This window comes from Hemitrygon akajei, chromosome 23 (genome assembly GCF_048418815.1).
Source record: "Hemitrygon akajei chromosome 23, sHemAka1.3, whole genome shotgun sequence".
NCBI classification, from domain to species: Eukaryota; Metazoa; Chordata; class Chondrichthyes; order Myliobatiformes; family Dasyatidae; genus Hemitrygon; species Hemitrygon akajei.
The window spans coordinates 26,238,508-26,261,377 of NC_133146.1; the positions used below are offsets into that span (position 1 = coordinate 26,238,508).

At 44.1% G+C, this 22,870-nt stretch overlaps 1 pseudogene; it reads left to right on the forward strand.

Annotated features, from left to right (window-relative positions):
- Positions 1 to 21,600, forward strand: part of LOC140715378 (DNA-directed RNA polymerases I, II, and III subunit RPABC1-like) — a 43,802-nt pseudogene extending 22,202 nt beyond the window's left edge.
- Positions 21,601 to 22,870: the final 1,270 nt, after the last annotated feature.

Sequence of the window (22,870 nt, forward strand, 5' to 3'; positions counted from 1 at the left end):
AGAAGACTTTTAAGATGGTGCGATTCTTGTTTTATTAGCTTTAAAGAGCATTCCAGAAGGGAAATTTAGAAAAGGCAGTTTGCAGGGTGGGTAGTAATGAATTTTCTGCCCGCTAGTTTGTCCTGGACGCATACAAATCCTGCAGTGATGGTAGACTACAGCAAATGACCTGTCAGTTCGCTGTAGTTTTTGTACATTGTGAGAGGACGTTTCATCAAAACAGACAGTAGTGGCTGATGTGAGGACAGTCTCTATGGAGCATTGGTACTGCCAAGCATTTGTGCCACTCTGTCATTTTAGTACCCATCTTTGTGTGCAGAGGCACAGTCCCATAAGAGAGACTCCTTGCTCCCATGGAAAAGGCACCCTTAGTTTCTCAGCTAGAATGATATCATGCATGTTTCTCCATCGATCAGACTGCCAGCTTGATCTGACTGCCACAGCCTACATCGAGATGATGTAAGAAAACCTCAAAGCTACAGGTGGAGGAAATGGAAAAAAAAAACAATAAAGTGCCAAAAGCACTCAGCTGTACTTTGGAATGAGAAACAGAATTCACGTTTCAGGTCAGAGATACTTAGTCCAAGGTGAGGCAGTCCGGGTCACACAGAGCTACTCAAGATCACGTAGCAATGCTGACAGGTACGTCATCAGCTTTAGCACAATAGCCTCACACTCCCAAAGCCGTGGTCATTGGGAAATGTGCAGAGAGAACACGGGCACTGAAGTCTGGCACAAGGGTGAATGTTAATTGTTGTTAGATATTATATAAAGGTGGAATTGTGTCTCCTGATAAAAGCCTTTTTTGTTCTGAGATTGTCAGGATTTTTCTTTTTAGAGAAGTGCGGCCAGCATTTACAAGGCTTGACTGAGGGATGGCAATCATATTAGTTATGAAGAGATTTTTGGAGATTTGGTATTGGGGATGGGAATGTAGTTACTGGGAACACTCTAACTTGCCACACAAATGGCTGATATCTCTCCTACCATTTCTCCTCTACATGCTGGGCACACCCTGGTAGCCATGTGGAGGGTATCTAAGTACCTAACTCAGTTAAAAGTAGGTAAAATGGATTGAGAACTAAAACAGAATGCACTGGAAATGTTCACCAGGTTAGCAGCATCCGTGAAGCTGGAAGCAGAATGCATGTTTCAGAACGATGATATTTGATCAGAGCAGGAAAAAGCATGAAAGGCGGAAATTAGAATGGGGTTTTACCCATATGGTTCTTCCCTGAATTCTAAAAGTTTGGCAAGGGCACCTTTCAGGGGTTCTCTTTAAATGTGGACTTGTCATCAAGGTCTGATTTTCTCTTGAGCTGGAGCCTTGATGGCAGAGGTGGAAGACCAATAGATTCTCCTATAGATCTGCCAGCCCATTGCCAGATGCTGAGTATGCATGATGATGGCTTTCTCATATCCCTCATAGTTAATGATGCTACATGAACATTGGAACCAGCAGAGGACATTCAACCCTGTTCCAGCATTCAAAGACAAAGCCAAAATTAAATTTATTATCAAAGCATGTATGTTGCACCATATATTACCCTGAGATTCATTTCCTTGCAAGCATTTACTGAGAAATAAAGAAATGCAATAGAATTTGTGAAAAAAACTATACATAAATAAAGACCGACAAACAACCAATGTGCAATAGAAGACAAATAGAGCAAAAAAAAACTGAGAACATGAGTTGTAGAGAACTTGAAAGTGGGTCTAGGTTATGAAATTGTTTCAGAGTTGACATGAGTGAGTTATCCACTCTGATTCAGGAGCTTGATGGTTGAAGGGTAATAACTGTTCCTGAACCTGGTGATATGGGTCCTGAGGCTCCTGTACCTCCTGCTCAATGCAACAGCGTGAAGAGAGCACGGCCTGGATGGTGGGGGTTCTTGATGGATGCTGCTTTCCTGTGGCCGTGCTCAGTGGTGGGGAGGCCTTTGCCTGTGATGGACTGGGCTGTATCCACGATTTTCTGTAGACTTTTCCATTCTAGGACATCGGTTTCTGGGCATTCTGTTAGATTCTACCTGATCTGTAGCTCAACTCCGTTAACTTTTATCTGATCAACATCCCTTAGTCATCAGAAATCTGTCAATCCTGACCTGAAAAGTTCCAATTGAATCAGCACTTCAGCATTTGGTGGGGGAAAGTTTATGATTTCAGCTATCCTTTGAGGCAAAAACTGTTTGTTAAAGGGGCTGGACCATAGTTCGAGCAAAGTTGTGAACCATGCAGGAGACAGAGCAACAAATTTAATATGTGCTGAGGGCTAATTTGTTGACCTCCCGATTGGTTCCAACTGTTCAGTGATACTTCTCAACAGTTCTGAAGTTCTGAAACCAAATTAGGCTTAGTATTGCTGGTGTACGTTGTGAAATGTGTTGTTCTGCGGATGTACTCGGGTTTCAGACTGAAGAAATAATAACTTTATATTGATAAAAATGCTAGTTTGTAGATGGGGAGCAGGTAAAACAATTCAAGTGAAAGCTGGTCCCAACAACGAGCCAAACACCCATCCCTTTGCTTTGCTCCGTCCATGGGCAAAGTAAGGTAAGTGTTCTTCAAAACCCACCATTGAACAGCATACTGGGAGATTTTGCTGATGTCACCGTTGGCAGTTTTGAATGGCTCATGTCCTTTTGATCATGCCCTCTAAGCTGGGGAAGTCAAAGCCCGATGTCTGCAAGTCCGAGTCCACGGGAGGCCTGTCCTGGGGTTAAAAGACTGTGTGTGTGTGTGCGTGCGTGGAAAGGAAGAACGGGGCTTGTGGTGCTGTTCCTGCCTTGTTGCTTGCTGTATTCTGTGCCGCTCTGCCAGGCATTGTCCGCATGTCATGTTGGTGCCAGAAGGTGTGGTGACAGTTGCAGGATGCCCCCAGTACACCTTCGGGTGTGCTGGTTTCTAACATGTGACACTGTACATTTTAATGAACACGTGATAAATAAGCTTGAATCTTGAACCTTGATTTTTTTGAAAAGAACGACTTGCATTTGTAAAGTGGCTCTCACTATCCAACCATCACAAAGCATGTTCCCCGTTCAACCGCGCCCACCATGATGTCTGCCTACTCCAATCCTGTTAGACTGCATTTGGGCCATATCCCTCTACTCCTTTCCCATTGAAATACCAGTCTGAGTGCCTTTCGAAGAGCATGGAGAATGAATAGGAGACATGCTGTACCATCATGCAATTATACCATGATTATAGATATTTAGCGACACAGTGAGAGATATTGGATGAATTTAGAGATCAATGTGGAGATAAGCCAAGTGAAGGAATGCTGCGACAATCAGACTTGACTGTGCTTGCTGCTCATGATGATCAGATGTTCGTTCTTTTCCTGGAGGAGCCAAAGTTGGGATTAAATCTACTAAGATGTACTGTCAGCACACGCCGGAAGGAAATATTACTAGAGCCATCACTGTGGTACAGCAAGGGATGAGGAAGGTGGTGGTGAGCAAGGCAAATGCCATGTTAGAATTCATTTCAAGAGGTCTAGATACAAACATAGAACATAGAAACATAGAAAACCTACAGCACAATACAGGCCCTTCAGCCCACAAAGCTGTGCCGAACATGTCCTTACCTTAGAAATTACCTAGGCTTTCCCATTGCCCTCTATTTTTCTAAGCTCCACGTATCCATTCAGGAGTCTCTTAAAAGACCCTCTCGCTCCACCACCGTTGCTGACAGCCCATTCCACGCATTCACCACTTTCTGCGTTAAAAACTTGCCCCCAACATCTCCTCTGTACCTACCTTCAAGCACCTTAAAACTGTGCCCTCTCGTGCTAGCCATTTCAGCCCAGGGAAAAAGCCTCTGACTATGCTCACAATGAATACCTCTCCTTATCTTATACACCTCTATCAGGTCACCTCTCATCCTCCGTCACCCCAAGGAGAAAAGGCCGAGTTCACTCAACCTATTCTCATAAGGCAGGCTCCCCAATCCAGGCAACATCCTTGTAAATCTCCTCTGCACCCTTTCAATGGTTTCCACGTCCTTCCTGTAGTGAGGCGACCAGAATGGAGCACTGTACTCCAAGTGGGGTCTGACCAGGGCCCTATATAGCTGCAACATTACTTCTCGGCTCTTAAACTCAGTCCCACGATTGATGAAGGCCAATGCTCCATATGCCTTCTTAACCACACAGTCAACCTGTGCAGCAGCTTTGAGTGTCCCAAGATCTCGCTCTTCCTCCACACTGCCAAGAGTCTTGCCATTAATGCTATATTCTTCCATCGTATTTGACCTACTAAAATGAACCAGCTCACACTTATCTGGGTTGAACTCCATCTGCCACTTCTCAGCCCAGTTTTGCATCCTATCAATGTCCTGTTGTAACCTCTGACAGCCCTCCACAGTATCCACAACACCCCCAACCTTTGTGTCATCAGCAAACTTACTAACCCATCCCTCCACTTCCTCATCCAGGTCATTTATAAAAATCATGAAGAGTAGGGGTCCCAGAACAGATCCCTGAGGTACCCCACTGGTGACCAACCTCCATGCAGAAGATGACCCATCTACAACCACTCTTTGCCTTCTGTGGGCAAGCCATTTCTGGATCCACAAAGCAATGTCCCCTTACTTACTTTCTCAATAAGCCTTTCATGGAGTACTTTATCAAATGCCTTGCTAAAATCCATATACACCACATCTACTGCTCTTCCTTCATCAACGTGTTGAGTCACATCCTCAAAAAATTCAATCAGGCTCATAAGGCATGACTTGCCTTTGACAAAGCCATGCTGACTATTCCTAGTCATATTATGCCTCTCCAAATGTTCATAAACCCTGCCTCCAAGGATCTTCTCCATCAACTTACCAACCACTGAAGTAAGACTCACTGGTCTATAATTTCCTGAGCTATCCCTACTCCCTTTCTTGAATAAGGGAACAACATTCACAACCCTCCAATCTTCCGGAACCTCTCCTGTCCTTATTGATGATGCAAAGATCATCGCCAGAAGCTCAGCAATCTCCTCCCTTGCTTCCCACAGTAGCCTGGGGTATATCCCGTCTGGTCCCGGTGACTTATCCAACTTGATGCTTTCCAAAAGCTCTAGCACATCTTTTTACATGCTCAAGCTTTTCAGTGTGCTGCAAGTCAAGAGCAAGGATGTGATGCTGAAGCTTTATAAGGCACTGGTGAGTCCTCACCTTGAGTATTGTGAACAGTTTTGGGCCCCTCATCTTAGAAAAGGTGTGCTGGTATTAGAGAGGGCCCAGAGGAGGTTCACAAGGATGATTCCAGGAATTAAAGGGTTATCATTCGAGGACTATTTGATGGATCTGGGTCTGTACTCGCTGGAATTCGGAAGGATGAGGGGGGATCTCATGGAAACCTTTTGAATGTTGAAAGGCCTAGACAGAGTAGATGTGGAAAGGATGTTTCCCATGGTGGGAGAGTCTAGGACAAGAGGGCACAGCCACAGAATAGAGGGGCGCCCTTTCAAAACAGAGATGCAGAGAAATTTCTTTAGCCAAAGGGTGGTGAATTTGTGGAATTTGTTGCCACATGCAGCTGTGCAGACCAGGTCGTTGGATGTATTTATGGCAGAGATTGATAGATTCTTGGATCACCTTCCTGTACTCTTGGCAACCTTTACCTTATATCATGCCAACAACTCTGTAACGTCCTCTTTAGTCATCACAACGTGCATCAAAGGTTATGGGGAGAAGGCCGAGAAATGGGGTTGAGGAGGAGGGAAAAAGGATCAGCCATGATTGAATGGCAGAGCAGACTTGATGGACCAGATGGCCTCATTCTGCACCTATGTCTTATGGACTTATAGGATGATGTCATCAGCAAAACAGTCTCAGGTTGACATGGCATCTTGAGCAATTTGTGTAACGAGGACTTCTGATTAACATTACAGAACATGAGCTGGTCCCAGAGCACATTGTGATGACTAAAGAGGATGTTACAGAGTTGTTGGCATGATATAAGGTAAAGGTTGCCAAGAGTACAAGCAGGTGATCTAATGGCACAATACTCTGGATTGAAAAAAGGACAGGTGGTGAAGATAGTGAGACTGCAGGAAGGCATATCACCTTCAGTGAGACATCTCACATGAAAATGGTGGGCTGTTGGAAAACAATGAAAACCTCGTTACTCCTTTGTGTTAATTCCTTACATGCAAAGGATAGTCTTTCAGTTTATTCTATAACCATGTGTCTTGTCATTTGATTGTTTCTTTTCAACTGAACTTCCAAACATTCTAAATTGTATCTACTTCTGCCACCTTCTCGCAGTTCACTGCACGTTAGTTAATTACTTTTGATATCTGATATCACGAGGAAAAGCAGAAATGCAGATTTTAATAACAGCAAGATTCCACGACACCCAAGGAATGAAAGACCACATTATTTGTTTTACATGCTAGGCATAAAAGAATAGAAATTGGTTAGGACATGAGAAAGAATTCTCTTTCTCTTTCTTGTATTATGGTTGTGGGATTTACTTTTAACATCTTTCAAAAGAGAATACCAGAGGTTTTCTGAAGTATTTCTTCTGAAAGTTATCAACTCAAGCAATGCAATGCTCCCTCAGTTCTAATCTAGAGAATCGGCCTAGAACTTATCCAGTAGATTGGAGTTTGGATCTCTCCAACCACTTGCCTCAGAGGTGAGAAAGCTCCTATTTCTGATTCAACACAGTTTAACAAATAATTTTTATGTCTGCCATTGCATTCAATTATCCAATGAAAACATTCAGAATCTAAATGAATCGATGCTTTGTCAGGCAAAATCCAGTTTTATTCATAGTTAGTGATCACATTGCTGCACCCACTCTATCTGAGGACAATGCAGCCTCACACAGGTCCAGTAGACTTGTGACATTCAACTCCAATTTGAGGATAAAGTGCCCCCCCATGGTCACTTTTGTGATTACTCAATCACATATTGAACCAATGGCATTTAATGACTTTGAGAGTAACTGTAAATTCAGCAAACCTGTGGTGGATTTTTACTGAACTGTAAGGTTCGTCCATCGTCATCGATGAAGACCTCGACACCATTAGTACTTTTTACGAGGTTGAGTTGCTAACTCGATGCTCAACCCAGCACGGATGGAGAACGTGTAAGGGAGCCGGCTGGGTTTGAACTAACTCTCACCCAGCACAGTTGGAGAGTGCGCAATGGAGTCGGCCGGATTTGAACTCAGGACCTCTGGCCCTGACGTCCAGCGCTGATGCCACTACGTCATCAGCCAGCTAGTGATGGTGTCGAGACTAGCGCTGGATTTGGATTTAAGCGAGGGAGAGTTGCGCAGCATCAGCCTCACTCTCTCTTCCCAATTCCCATCTGGATCCAGTGGCAAGATTAGAGTCGAGACAGCTGGAGATGGGACTAGGCGCGGTGGGGGACTAGGCACGGTGGGGGACCAGGCGCGGTGGATGACCAGGACATCTTCTGTGTCTTGTCCTGCTCTACACGTTCCACAACGCTTGCAGAGACCGCCTTCTTGACCTTCCATTGGTCTCCTCCGCTCAGTCTACTGGAGTCTGTCTTCACATGCTAGGATAGACAACTCCCTATCTCACCGAGGGTTTGAGACCCATTGGCCACCCTCACCTGGTTTAGCCGTTGCCCGGGGTGTGGCCGCTGTCACATGCAAACAGCTACGGGGAGCCACAGGTGAGGGCTGAGTGCCAGGTGGGGACCGAAGGTGGACAAACCGCCTGAAAAGGACGCAACATGTTTCCCCCACCAGAGGTGCTACCCCTCCCAGATACCCCATACACACCTTTACTGAACTAATGATCCAGAGATTGCACATTCAAATCCAACTGTTCAAAGTAAATTTATTATCAAAGTACATTTATGTCACAATATTCAGTCTTCGTTGTCTTGTGGGCATTAATAGTAGAACAAAAAAATACAATAGAGTCACTGAAAAGCTACACACAAACAAACTGACAAAAAAGCTAACATGCAGAAATATGAAAAAATGAATAATAATAATAATAAAAATAATAGCAAATAAATAATACTGAAAACAGGAGCTATAGCGTCCTTGAAAGTGAGTCCATAGGTTGTGGAATTAGATCAGAGTTGAGGTGTGAGGTGAGTGAAATTATCCATGATAGTTCAGGAGGCTGAGTTCTGAAGGGTAATAACTGATTCTGAACCTGGTGTGTGGAAGGCTCTTGTACCTCCTTCCCAATGGTAGCAGCGAGAAGAGGGCATGGCCTAGATAGTGGGGTGGATGTTTGTGTAATTCTATTTAAAATCTTTGCATTTTGTCTTGGGTACGATTAAAGTCTTATGTAAAAATAACCACAATGCTATCAAATCATGTAAAAGTTTATCTGGGTTCACTGACATCCTTTTGGGAGTAAAGCGTGCCATTCAGACTTGGTGTGGCCTACCTGGGTCTTAATTCCTTCCAATTGCAACCCAAGGTAGATGTTTCAAGTTGTTTGCAGGATCCATAAAGTCCATCATATAACCAAGAATGGGCAGGAAATTATGTGTTCACATTATGTCTCTGTATTCTAAGGATGAATAAACTAAAAATAAAACTTCTTAAGCAATGACTTTACATTAAAAGTAGCAGATGGATTTTGGGGTCCATGCCCATTGATCTCTCAGAGTTGCCATGCAAGTTGACAGGGTTGTCAAGAAACCATACAGTGTGTTGACCTTCATGAGTTGGGGAATTGAGGTAATGTTGCAGCTCTATAAAACTCTGGTTAGACCACACTTGGGATATTATGTTCAGTTGTGGTCGTATCATTATAGGAAGCATGTAGTAGCTTTAGAGAGGAGATTTACCAGGGTGCTGCCTGCAATAGAGAACATGTCTTATGAGGATAGATTGAGTGAGCTAAGGTTTTTTTCTTTGGAGTGAAGGAGGAGAGGTGACTTGTAGAGGTGTACGCAATGATAAGAGGCACAGATAGAGTGGATAGTCAGAGACATTTTCCCCACCTGGCAATAATTAATATGAGGGGGGCATAACTTTAAGGTGATTGGAGAAAGTATAGAGGGGATGTTAGAGGTAAATATTTTGCACAGAGAGCAGTAGGTGTGTTGAATACTCTGCCAGGGATGGTGGTATTGGCAAATATATTAGGGCCATTTAAAAAATTCTTAGAAAGGCATATGGATGTCAGAAAAAATGGAGAGCTATGTAGGAGGAAAGGGTTAGACTGATCTTAGTGTAAGTTAAAAGGTTGGCACAACATTATGGGCTGAATGGTCGGTGCTGTGCAATAGTGTTCTATGTTAAATTAAACCTATCTCGTAGCAATGATGTAAATGCTTGTTGGCTGCCTGTTCACACCGATTGGATTTTATCCTGCCCTGACATACTATTGAGTTAAAACATGCTTTCTGCACAGTCTTGCTTATTCCTACTTGGTTGTTTAGGTAATTATTACACCCTGAAAGTTATTTCCAAAAATAGTTCCACCAGATGTATTCTGCTGAGTATTTTGCTTCTGTCAATTAAATCTGAATTTGCAGAGAAATCTTTTATTTGCTGTGAGATATTGGAATGTTTCACGAAGGGTGAAGAAATTTTATTAGATCAAGGAGTGAAGGCTAACAGACAACTGAGGAGGAGATCAGTTTGATGTAATTAAATGCTGGAACAGGCTTGGATTCCTTCTCCTGGATTCCTTTGTTCCCAGTCTGTCCTTGTTCATCAGCTTCAGAGCAAGATTCACACAGACATTTTCTGTGGTTCTCTACTTTAAAGAATTGTGAAGTTCACCCCACACTAACTTGACCCTGCATGAGGTACTAGAGGTCAGGCAAGAGATTGCCAGACGTGGCTAATAATTTGCTGTCGCTTCCTAGTATGGACAAACAAGGAAGCACTTGAATCATTCAGGATGTCAAAGCATTTGGCGATAATCCAAGGAGAAAGGATTGAGCGTGTATTGTGACTGAACCCTTATGCGTGTAAGTGATCCCCAGGAAACATTTTTGATTTTGGCTTGGAAGGACATCCTCCTCAGCAGGCAGTTGTCTGGATTTCTTGACCTGAGAGAGTGCAGCCAATCAAAGCAAGATTAGTCCACAGAAGATTAGCAGCCTTGATATTTTCAGTATTTTTGAAGAGATGTGGCAAGGTTTGTGCCTGCTGACCTCAGTGAGACTAGAGGTCGAGGCCCAGTGTTCGGGGTCCTTGTCAATCCTGACTCCGGAGTTTGAGGCCTAGTTTTCGGTGATCAGCAAGTTGTGGGGCCAAAGCTGAGAATTGAGGCCCAGAGGTAGAATTGGAAGTATGGAAGTTGAGGCCTACTGGCTGTAACTGAGCCTGTAATTCTCTGTGAGTATGTGAGGGAAATTGAAGCCCAAGTCTGTGAGGCTGAGGCTGAGTATTAGTCTGCAAGTCAAAGAAGACAGCCTTTCCTGGGGTTAGAGGACTGTGTATGAGTGTGTGGGGGGGAGTGTGTGCTGCTGTTGTATTGTCGCTTGCTGTGTTCTGTGTTGTTCTGCCGAGCATTGTGAGCATGCCATTTTGGCACTGGAACGTGTGGCAACACATGCAGACCTTCGCCAGGGCACCCTCGGGTGGGTTGGTTGTTAACATAAACGATGCACTTCACTGTATGTTTTGATATCCACGTGATAAATAAAATTGAATTTTGAATCATGTTTTCTGCTATCTTTAATAGTGCCATTACCCATCTGACATGTTACCTTTAGTATGCTGAATCTGAAATTCCCAAGTCTTGACATTCACATCGTCTACCTTCTCCCAGTTCCAAACATGAGACCATAAGACATAGGAGTAGAATTAGGCCATTTGGCTTGTCAAGTCTTCTCCGCCATTCCATCATGGCTGACTAATTATCCCCTCAGCCCCATTCTCCTGCCTTTTCCCCATAACCTTTGACACTCTTACCTAAGAGCTTAACAGCCTCTACTTTAAATATACCCAATAACTTGGCCTCAACAGCCACCTGTGGCAATGAATTCCACAGATTCGCCACTCTCTGGATAAAGAGATTCCTCCTCATCTCTGTTCTAAAGGGATGTCCTTGTATTATGAGGCTGTGCCCTCCCCTCTGATCCTAGACTCCCCCAATGTAGGAAACATGCTCTCCTCATCTATATCTTTCAATATTGATGATTACTTTTAATGCAAAATTTAACACCATAATCTGTTGTCTGTTTCTCATCTTTTTCCTTTGGTCATTTCCTTTGATAAGTAGAATTATTTTCCATGTCCTTATTTTGTTGTTGTTGGCAAATTGCTGGTATACGGTGACATATATGTACTTTGATAATAAATTTACTTTGAACTTTGAGATCTGAGATCATTTCCTCTTGTTCTAAATCTAAATCATTGAGATACATAATGAGTAATCCCTCTTAACCTTTACTAGCTTCTTTCTGCTTTAATCAAGTGCAATCTATTTGCTTTTCTTATCCACATTCCATTTACTTTAACCTTCTCCAAAAGATTTCTGCAAGGCCATATTCATCAGAGCAAGCATGTAAATAAAGGAGATTGATGAAAATGAAGCTGAAAAAGCAAATTAACCTGATACCTGACATAATTTAATTGGTATGTTACTAATATACGTCATTCCCAGCCCTCCTGAGCTATCAAATTCAAAAAGTCTTTCATAGAATCAAAGAGCAGACAGTACAGAAACTGGCCCTTTGATCCATTTAGTCTGTGCCAAACTGTTATTCTGCCTAGTATCATCTGCCTACACCCAGACCATAGACTTCCATACCCCTCCCATCCATGTACCTATACGAACTTCTTTTAAATGATCAAAATCCACATCCACTACTTGCACAGGCAGCTCATTCCACACTCTGCGTGACGATTCCCCCTCATGTTCCCCTTAAATATTTCACCTTTCACCAACCTCTGACCTCCAGTGCTAGTCTCAACCAACTTCAGTGGAAAAAACCTCAGTGCTTGCATTTACCCTGTCTATATCACTCATAATTTTGTACACGTTACTTTCTAAAGCCCTTCAATTTTTTTTATAATCCATGAATTAAGTCTCTTAAGAATCCAGCTTTCTAAGAGTATTATGCTAAACATAGGTTTATAATTAGATATCAGATTAATAATCCTCTGAATTTATACCAGGCCTCTATATCACCTCATTTTGTGATAGCTAGAACTTACATTTTATCGGCTGGGTAGGCAGATTGGAAAACAGAATCCATAGAATCCTGGGGTCAGGTGAGAATGGAGTCTGAAATCACAGAGGGCTTTGGGGCCGGGGGTGGGGGAGTAAAAGAGATTTGGAGACCAGCTGGTGGTGTAGTGGCATCAGCAGTGACTTCAAGGCAGATGGTCCTGAGTTCAAACCCAGCTAGGTCCCAACCTGGGCAGCAGCAGTATCTGTGCAGAAGAAAGGCCTAGCAACCTACTTCCGTATCTTTCCATGAAAACCCTACGGTCCATGAAGTCACGAAGAGTTGGACTCAACTTAATGACTGAACAACAACAGATTAGGACCAGGGAACATAAAGGGTAAGATTTGTGAGGCTGGGATGAAAAAGTATCATTTATGGGATTGGGAAAAATAGGGAATGCAATAAATGTAGAGTGGAAACAGACAGTGTTAAGGAATATGTTAGGAGATGCTAAAAAAAGGGATCAGAAGAGTTTTAGAGACCAGGAAAAGACTGAGATCAGGAAAATTTTGAAGGATCAGTGGAAAAATAAAATAAGGGAGGATCAAGGCCGGGATCAGAGAAGGTAGAGATTGCATTCAGGAAAGGGTGATGGTTGGGATTGGGGAACTGTAGAAGTCGGAATGGAACCAGACAGAGGTTGGGATTCACTGACCAGTAACGTCACACAAGTACGAATGGACTATTCACCCTTCTTGCTTTTTGCAAAATTCAGATCATTGGAGTACTGATAATTGGGCCATCAGTTAATCAGGGCAGACACTTATTTGGGATGATTCTTAAAGAACAAAAACTAATTGAGATTCCTTTTGTTTATTTGGGACAATATGTCACTTAATTGGGACAGGAGACTGCTGCCAAGCAGTTTTAATTGACATCGGTCGTGTGCCCCTGTGTGGCTTTTAGACACTATTCCATGTTTAGAGTGATCAGTTTTTAAATAGCATCACTTGCATGTGTTTTTATTCAAAAGCTGTGATTTTTGTCACTAATAGCTGGCAAGAAATAAGCAGTAAGGTAATTCAGAACTGTTTTGCTCGCTGCTGTTTTAAGCATTCAGGTTTAGAGATGCCAGAAGTGACTAGGGGTGAAAATTAAACTATTTCACTATTTCAACAAATTAGAAACTAAGAAGAATTTGAAGGTATTGACAGTTATATTGAATGTTGCAATGGAAAATGAGGATTTGAAGGATGCAACAGCATTGTATGAGGGCAGTCCGTTGTCTGCGCTGATTTTGCTCATTTACAGTCAATCGAAGGTAAACAGCAGCATACACTTGATGAATTCCTCCGTTGAAAAATATTAGGAACTAATCCTCAGTTTTATACTACTGCATTAGTATTTATAGCTATTCTGTATTTTATATTTCAGTAATATTTGAGTAATTTTGTAAATACATTGTTTGATTAAGCATTCTTTGCTTAATTTAAATAATTCATAATGGGTTATATGTAAAACAGGTGAATGGCATACATCATTACACCTTTACATCATATATCCACACCTCCCTTAAAGTAAAAATAAAGTTAGACTCATATTCTGGATTCCCTTGATTTCCTTCCAGCTAATTTTATATTTTGGCGTTACAAAACTTAATAGTAGTATTCTAATTTGTTCTGTATTTCATTTAAACACATAAGTTGTTACTCAATTAAACAGTAGTTTGTCTTTTTTATGCACTTTTAAGTACTCTCATGAAACTTCGGCTAACTGGGGCAGCCGCTTATTGGGACAAAGTGTACAGGTCTCAATGTGCCCCAATTAACCAGAAGCCACTGTATTTCTCTTTTTTTTCTCTTGGAGATGAAATATTTCTGTAATATGGCCTCATGGTATGTGTCGACATTGAACTTGTCCATCTGATAGTTATGTTTCTCACAATTAGACCTGGCATTGCTCATGTTGATGGATCGTGCTCATGTTGACCATCTCACCCATCTACACGAATCCCTTTTTGGCCACATCAGGACTGTATCAGCTTATTCAAGAGTCTGTCAAAATGTTCCTTAAGCACAGTAAATGTGACTGATTCCACCACTGGCGGCTGACCCATCGAAGAATGAATCCAACAAGCTTTCAGGAATAGGGCTTGGCATCCCCATTTTGCCCTTTTATTGATCCAACCCATAACGGCGTAATTAATATTTTCAATATATTCCTATTCACTCTTCTGATTACATGGAACACCACATGGCAGAATAGACCCTTTGGCCCTTGATGTTGTGCTGATCTTTTAATCTACTCTGCGACTAATCTAACCCTTCCTTCCTACATCGCCCTCCATTTTTCGATCATCCATATGCTCGTGATCTGTCCACTAATTTCCCTCTTATCGTTAGGGTGTCTGCATGGAGGTTGCATTAGAATCGGAGTCAGGGAGTTGTACAGCAGTGAGACTGGTCCTTTGGGCCATGTTGACAATCTCACCCATCTACACTAATCCCTTTTGGCCACATTACAGCAGTATTCTTCTATATCTTGCCTGTCTAAATAGCAGTTAAGTAGAGCAACTGTGACTGATTCCACCACCTCTAATGGCCAGAAATCAATCACTCTTTGTGTCGTTCAAGTTCAAGTCTAATTGTCACACACAAAACAGCATTCCAGCAGAGCCAAGGTGCAAAACAGAGTACCAACAGTCACACACAGCTCAAGGCTCATATAAGATAGCAAGCACAGATATTAGTTAAATATAGCTACACACAAACATATAGAGTACTTTCCTCTCAAATTCTTTTTAAAGCTCATTCTCCTCACCTGACTAACCTGCATCTGTCTGCTCTGCCAACTGGATTTGCCTAATTTATTGTCCAGATTTTTCTTAGCCCCCCCCACCCAGTCTGAGACGGCCCTGACCCCACCACCAAGGAGGCAACAGACCAATCTGGAATCTCGTTCTGTGCCGTAGAGTCACCCGTCTGTTCCCATCCCCCAGCATGGCAGTCCCCCGAGATTTGTCCCTCCCCTGCCATATTTGTGTCACAGACTTAGCTGCTGCTCCTGAACACAAGAGATTCTGCAGATGCTGGAAATCTAGAGTAACACTCACAAAGTGCTGGAGAAACTCAGCAGGTCAGGCGGTGTCTATGGACAACAACAAACAGTCAAGGTTTCAGGCCAAGACCCAAAACAGCGACATCACTCGGAGATGTCACCACTCCCCTTCCCCATCTACATCCAAAATACTTTAGCTAGTTGAGAAGGGAAGGACCGCATGGGATCACTTTGCTTGCACTCACTGCCCCCTCCTGGTTGTCACACATTTCATCTCCTTCTGTGCCTGTGGTGTGACTGACCTGCTCAACGTACAGACCGGAACATTTTTCACATCCCTGATGCTCCTTAGTGAGGCTGTCCACAGCTCTGACTGCTATAAATCCTTCAGATGGACACACTTTGTCACGGTATAGTCACCTGGGGCACTGGAGGTGTCGCTGATCTTGCACATCCTGCTGGTGGAGCAGACCACTGCCTCAGTTTCCAAACCTCTCCTCTAATGTGGGCTAAACTCAAATCTCTGGGTTCTGGGATTGGAGTTCCTTATGGGCAGGAGCCACGAAGGCCAGTGATGCTTACAAGTCCAGATTTTGAGGCCTAGTGTTCAGGGTCCTCATTTGTCGCCATTGGCTAGTCCTGGGGCCGATACTGAAGACTGAGGTTAATCCAAAGTCTGTAGAAAACTGGTCTCTGTGAGACCACCGGGGGAATGAAACCCAATGAGTGCGAATCCATGCATCCACTGGAGGCCGAAAACAGCCTGCCCTGGGGTTGAAGAGCTGTGTGTGCGTGTGGGTGGGAGGGAGGAACTGAGGCCGGTTTTGCTTATGTTGTCTCCTTGCTAGCTGTGCTGTGTGTTGTTTTGCCGAGCATGGTGGGTATGCTGTACTGGAGGCGGAATGTGTGCGTTCCTCCCGTCTCGTCGTTAGATTGTGTGGGTTGCTAATGCACGCGGCACATCTCACTGTAGGCTTCTACGTACAGGTGATAAACAAATGAACCTGAGTCTGACTCTCTCCTTCAGAATCAGATCTAACATCACCGGCCTATGTTTTGCAGCAGCAGTACATTACAATGAATTTTATAAATTACAATAAGAAATCTATTAAAAATTAAATTAAATTAGTGCAAAAAGAAAGCAAAAGAAAGTACTGAGGTAGTGTGGTTCATTTAATATCATGGCATGTGATACTGCTTCTCCATTCTCTCTATTCCATCTACATGCTTTCATTAGCTCAATTCTTGTGCTGCTTTTCCCATCTGTTTCTACTTTATTTCCACTTTCCCTGAGTAGCCGCCTTTGTGGCTAGATACGTGACTCTCCAGATCCTCGTGGGTCGTCTGGTCGGTGCAGATGTCCTGTCTCCTTCATGTTCCAAAGTGGCGGGAGAAAGCATCGCTGAAGTCCGTCGATGGATTTCTCACACGTATCAAGGTTCCAGAGGAATGGAGGGTTTCCAGTGTTGTTTCAAAAGAATAACAAAAACAAGCTAGGAAACTACAGGCTGGTGAGTCTGAATTCAATACTGGGCAAGTTGCTGGAGGAGATTCTGAGGGATAGCATCTACCAACCCATATGAGGAGGCAGGACCTGATTCGGCTTTGCATGTGGGAAGTTGTGTCTGACAAACCTCTTGAAGTTCTCCAAGGGGGTAAGAAAGACGGTAGATGGTGGTAGAGTAGAAGACGCTGTTTAAATAGCCTTCGACAAAGTCCCTCACGGTAGGCTAGTCTGGAAGTTGAGGCTGCATGGGATCCAGGGCCAGAGAGTGGACAGGGTTTACAATTGGCTCAGTGCTGGGGAGCACAGGGCGATGATCAAGGGTTGTTTCTCTGACAGGGAGCTTGTGCTCCAGGGGTTGGTGCTGGGACCTTTGCTGTTTGCAAATTGTGCGAACGATTTGGATGTGAATACAGAAGGTGTGGTTAGCAAGTTTGTGGGTGACACAAAAGTAGCTGGCATTGTAGACAGTGCAGAAGGTGGTGGAATTTTACAGGGGGATATTGATCAGCAAGGTGTATGGGCTGAGGACTGACAGGTGGTTCTCAATTCAGATAAATGTGGGCAATGGATTTTGGGAGATCAAGCCAGGCCAGGATGTACGGTGAGTGATATAGCCCTGGGGAACAGAGGGACCCAGAGTGTAAGTGTATGGTTTGCTGTGGGTGACATCACAGCCTGACAGGATGGCGAAGAAGGTATTTAGCATGCTGACCTTCATCAGTCAGGGCATTAGGTGGATAGTTTGCAATCATATAAAATGATGGAGAGGTTGTATGTGGAATATTGTGTGTAGTTTTGGCCTCCCTGTAACAGGAAAGATGTAATTAAACTAGAAAGAGTACAGAAAAAGTTCCTAGGATATTGCCTATCTTGGGGCCGAAGTTACAATGAGAGACTGCATTGACAATGATTTTACTTTCTTGAAATGCAGAAGATTTTGGGGTGACCTGATAGAAATGTGTTAGGTCATGAGGGGCATCAAGAGAGTGAAATCACTTCATCTTTTTCACAGGGAGGGAGTGCTGTAAATAAGAGGGCATTTATAAAAGGATCTAGAGCACAGGTTGAAGATCAGAGGTGAAAGATTTTAAAGGGGCAGCTCCTTCATGAAAAGGAAGGTGCGTATTGGTCATGAGTTTCCAGAAATAGAGGTTGAGGTGGGCAGATTAGAGATAAAGATAGTGATTAGCTTTATTTGTCATTTGTACATTGAAACGTCAAGACATACAGTGATATGTGTCATTTCTGTCAACAACCTACACAGTCTGAAAACGTGCTGAGGCCAAGTTTCTGGTGCCAGCGTGGCATGCCCACAGCTTACTGACCCAAACCCGTACATCCCTTTTGGACCGTGAGAGGAAACCGGAGCACCCAGAACAAATCCACACACACGGTCATGGGGAGAACGTACAAACTCCTTATGGACTGTGATTAAAATAGAAGCCCAGTCTTCCAATCACTTACACTGTGGAGCCTTAATCCACCACACTACCATTAATAACATTAAATAAATCACCTGTGGGAGTGATTTAGACATTGTCACATTTCAATCCTATCTTAAACTCGCTTTCTGACCTCCTGACATTGTTTGTAGGATTTCAGGTCTTTCTGATCCTATTTTGCTGGTTTCTACAATGATTGGGCACCCTCTCCCTACCTCTCCTTTATCCTATAAGTCATAGGAGCACTGCTAGACCATTTGGTCCATTGAGTACGTTCTGCCATTCAATCAGGACTGGTTTATTTTCCCTCTGTATTCCTATTTTCTGTAATTGTCTCCTATCCCTGCACCTGGGAGGCAGCTCCATGTCTGAATCTACACACAAAGGTAAATTATGTCCACTTATTAAATTCAATAGCGCTGAATTCTAAATGATCTCGCCATCTCTTTTCCTGAATTTTGATCCCATTGTGGTTGGTTTGAATAGTCCTGGAGTCATAGAGTCATAGAGCACCACAGCACATAAACAGGTTCTTTGGCCCATCGAGCCTGTGGCAAACTATTACTCTCCTTCGTCCTATCAACCTGCACCTGGACTATAGACCTCCATATTCCTCCCACCCGTGTATTTAACCAAACTTCTTTTAAATGTCCTATTCAGAATTTCAGTACTTCAAACTTGAAGGAAAGTTTAATTTGTCTAGTGCTTCCGCTCTTTCTCTGAGACTTGCAGACTCATTCCCCCCTTCTGCTATGGTTGTCCCCCCTCTCCCAGCAGAGTGTCTGTACTCTGGAGTTCTTGCATCAGGAATCTATCTGACTTCTTGATGCTCTCAGACTCTGAGCTCAAAGAAATCTCAGTAACTGACATTTCCCATAGATATATGTTTGTCCAGGCCAACATCTGTTAGTCTCAACTGCCACGTCCCACTGTAGCTGCACATCAGTGTCCCTTCCTGTGCTGTCACTTACGCAGATAGTAAAGTCCCTGTGTCAAGTTGACTGCTGTGTTTGTACTCTGTGGAGCCACGTGCCTCAATATGTGTTCTTTCTGGTTTAGCCATTGCATTCCAAACTGGTTTCATCAGCTGGGGCTCCAGACAGAGTCACCCATGGTTTATCCACTTGGACGGGAACGGATTTCAAATGATAGTGGGGCTACTGTCTATTGAAAAGAAATGTGTCATGGCAACTTCCAGTACACCTGCATGAGCAAGTCAGACGTTGATTGCTGGAAGGCTCTCTTTCCTCCGTCTGCAACTGGATGGAAGGTAACCACCTATGTATGCTGATCAGCAGACAGTTCCCCACTATCATTATCCTGGGAGTCACCATTAACCAGGAGTTTAACTTGGCCAAATACCACGACAACATGAACATCTCAGAGGCTGGATGTTCTGCTTTGCGAACACCCAAAGTGTCTTCACTTTGTATCTTCTAAGTCTTCTGTGTTCACGGTGCGAGGAGATCATTTCCAATAGTGGCGCACAGCCTCAGAAAACCAGGACATCCCTTCAGAGCAGAAATAAGGAGGAATGTCTTTAGCCCCAGGGTGGTGAATCTGTAGAATTCATTGCCACAGGCATCTGTGGAGGCCTAGTGATTGGGTATAATTAAAACGGAGGTTGGGAGTTCTTGATTAGTAATGGGGTCAAAGGTTTTGGGGAGAAGCGCACTGCAGTTGTTCTTCTAAGTCGCTCTGACAGCTCCTCCAAGCCCGTGGCCTCTGGAGGGCTGTGAGTGCACAGAAGCATTATTCCCTGCAGGTACCCCTCCAGCCTCCACAAGACGACACACACAAACTGCTGGAGGAACTCCGCAGGCCAGGCAGCATTGATGGCAAAGAGCGGACGGTTGTCGTTTCAGGCCGAGACTGTGGTGAACTACATATACCTGTCTGGACACGCTCCCCCCCCTCCCCGTCCCGCTGACTGCTCCTGTGGCTCCTCCCACAGACCCGGTATAAAGGCGATTGGAGACACAGCCCCAGTCTCAGTCTCCAGGATGTAGTGTGGTGGTCAATTGCTGCTTGTTCTTTCTTCAAGCCAATAAAAGCCTATATCTCGCCTCACGTCTCCGAGAGTTATTGATGGTGCATCAGAGACCCTTCATCAGGTCCCCCAGCATTTTGCGTACTGCTTTGGATCTCCAGCATCTGCAGATTTTCCCGTGTTTGCAGCTTCCGCAAGATTCTGATTTGGATCTTGATTCCAATTCCTTCAGTGCAGCTTGAGACGCTTTAGACAGTTGGAGGTCAATCACGTGCTGCAGGATGTCCAGCCCTAGTCTGTTCACATGCATGAAATTTCCACAGCAGGTCGAGTAAATCTGGAACTCCTTAAAACTAATGTGGGGAAAGCTTCATTAAGGGCTCGTTGCTCTCGAGGGCAATCAGAGATAGGCAATAACAGCAGGCCTTTACAGAAATGCTCACATCCCCACAATGGAATAAAATAAAAACACCACTGATATGGCATGCTGAATGAACCCTTTCTGCCACATTAAGGTCTTGAGGTCATGGCAAGGAAGGCACTTTGAGAATATTGTGGTAGGAAGTGACGAACGGTGACAGATGCAATCTGTGTTCGGGCCTCAATTTTGCAATGTGCTTATCTTTTGAAAAAACTGCGGAGAACAACATGTTCACATTTGCCATAAACAAATAGAAAGCTGGTAGAGTAAGCACCATGGGCAACAGCATAAGAGTTGCAGGCGGCAACGGTGATGAAGTGAGTGGGGGGAAACATTGACAGATAGATTTCCACACCATTAAGTGTGAGTGATTGGGGGGCCCAGAGAGGCACGAAGGGGCTTGTTCTGACCGTTCTGGGGCAGCTCGCTCACCTTTAGGCCCCACCAGACACTCAGCTCTCATCTGTGGCTCCAAGCAACGGTTTGCATGCGGTACACTGCTTCGACGAGCGGACTAAACCAGGACAGTGTAGCCGGCGGCCTCATACCCCGGTGAGATAGGGGCATGCCTGTCCTAGCACGAGCTCTGGCGGACTGGGTGGATGAGATCTACAGTGAGATCCAACGGCCAGGAAGGCAGTACTGCAACGCTCTGTGGAGAGCAAAGAGCATAATAAGGCATCCACCATAGCAACGAAGACCCCAATTTGTGACCTTGTTCGTATCACTGGACCTGGGCTTCCCGAGTTCCAGTGCAACGGCTCTCCCACACAAGTTCCCTGTCATCCTCGGACACGATGGACAACCACCATACCAAGTGGGAGTTCATTCATTTTGGAGCAAAAAGCAAAAATGATGGGATTATTTAACTAAAGTTGAGTAGCAAGGAAGAGTAGATGTCAGTTGCAGTTCAATGTTCAAAGATTCATGATTCATAGTACATTTATTATCGAACAATTTATAAAATTATACAACCTTGAGATTTGTTTGCTTACAGGTAGCCACAAAGCAAGAAATCCGAAAGAATGCAATTAAAGACAAAAATAAAGTAAAAGATCAACACCTGGTGCGCAACAGGAAGAGAAAAAACACAAAACATGCAAACAATTGAAGTGAATGACAACAATGCGAACCAAACTCAGATCTGAATCCCGGAGCAGCCTAGAGTAGGCCCAAAGCCTCACTCATCAGTTCATCATATTATCGAGCATGGAGCACAGCAGTCAGGGCAGATTTCATAGCCTCAGCGCCATGACCATCATGGAGAGCGAGTGGAATCAGCTCTCACCTCAGATCTTGACACCCAGTCTTTTCAATCTATTTGAGCAGGCACTTAAATTGACCAAACAATTGAACGGCAAAAGGTTCCGGCTCCCTGGAGAGAGGAGTGAACATTGTGGAGAGCATGCAAAATCGGCTCTTGCCTCCGATCTGGGCTGGTGTTTAAATTATCTGAGCACTGGATTGTACCTCGCACTAAGATCCGGCTATGGCAAAGGGCTCGAGGCCTAGACCACGCCACCCAACAACTTGCTCCGGGCCCAGATTTTGCCACCTAGCCCAAAGCCGCTCTCAAGCTCTTCAAATCGCCTCAGCGCCCAGAGCGATCCAACCTTGCTCCCAGGCCAGGTGTACAAACATCCAATATCCTCTGCCCCAGCCCTGACTCCTCCTTTCAGTGGCCAGAAAGAACCAACGTCGCATTGGTTGTGTTTAGACAGCAGTGTAAGGGTCTTCAAGATTGAGCAGAAGCTTAATGGGTGCAAATAGGAAAATGTAAGTCTAAGCTGCCCTGGGGGGAAAAAAAGATTCATAACTGAGTAATAAAGAAGCCTACTTTTCCATAAAATGGTAATTATCTGTAACATGCAACATTATCTGTGGTGTTATGGCTTTAAGAACTGATGTACTGTACAGGAAGTTGGGTTGGAACTGCACACAGTTTGTGCAGCTGCACACCGATGATGTCAGGCTGCTGGAGCAAAACCAACCACACTTTAAGCCCTGTCTCCATTTCTAGCAGATTCTCAACGTGAACTAAGACTGATACCAAAACCCTGTCATACTTTCTGATATTCAAGTGGAAAGTAGAGTGGTCTGGGCCCATCTTCAGCACAGACATTTGCCCATTCATCTTCTCCATTTGATAGACTCAAGAGATGGCAGTTATATAGAAACCAGCCTAGTTTTAGGGTGCACAGTACTGTGTTTGTCAACATGGAGTGGAAAGTGAGTTTGTGAATCTGGTGGGAGCAAAGGGTGTTGGAAGTGATGAGGGTGGAGTGCTGCGGGAGGGGTGTGGCTCAGGTGGCATGGCTACAGGCGCACCCAGCCCTGAGACACCAGGCAAGATCATTTGATTCTGAACAGTTGGTTTATTG